This window comes from Orycteropus afer, unplaced genomic scaffold (genome assembly GCF_000298275.1).
Source record: "Orycteropus afer afer isolate SDZICR_OR568_19922 unplaced genomic scaffold, OryAfe1.0 scaffold00111, whole genome shotgun sequence".
Classification (NCBI taxonomy): Eukaryota; Metazoa; Chordata; class Mammalia; order Tubulidentata; family Orycteropodidae; genus Orycteropus; species Orycteropus afer.
Window position 1 is genome coordinate 7,956,806 of NW_006921698.1, and position 407 is coordinate 7,957,212.

Sequence of the window (407 nt, forward strand, 5' to 3'; positions counted from 1 at the left end):
CACCCGGAGCTGTGGACGCCGGGGAGGAAGGGCTGGGCCGCGCGCGGAGGAGGAGCCACAGGCGACGCCTGCCGGGGCTTGGCGACTCCTCCTTCGCGGCCCGCGCGGCGCCCCGCTGCCGAGGGAGGAGCGCCGGGTGCCGCCCGGACCCTCTCAGGGTCTCCTCGCTGATTAACCTGAGCCCCAGGCCACGGTGACTGCTCGAGTCTGTGGGGTCAGGAGGAGCTCAGCGGTTGGTTGCTTGGCTGCTGCGAAACGCTGGGGCGGGCGCCTCTGAGATTTGAACTTCGAGTCACCAGAACTCGGAGGCGGGTGGAAAGAGCCCTGGCCACGAGATGGCCACTGGGCGAGGGCTTGGCGCATCTGATACCCCCCGTGGCTCCCGGCCTGCTTGCTTCCCTTTTCTT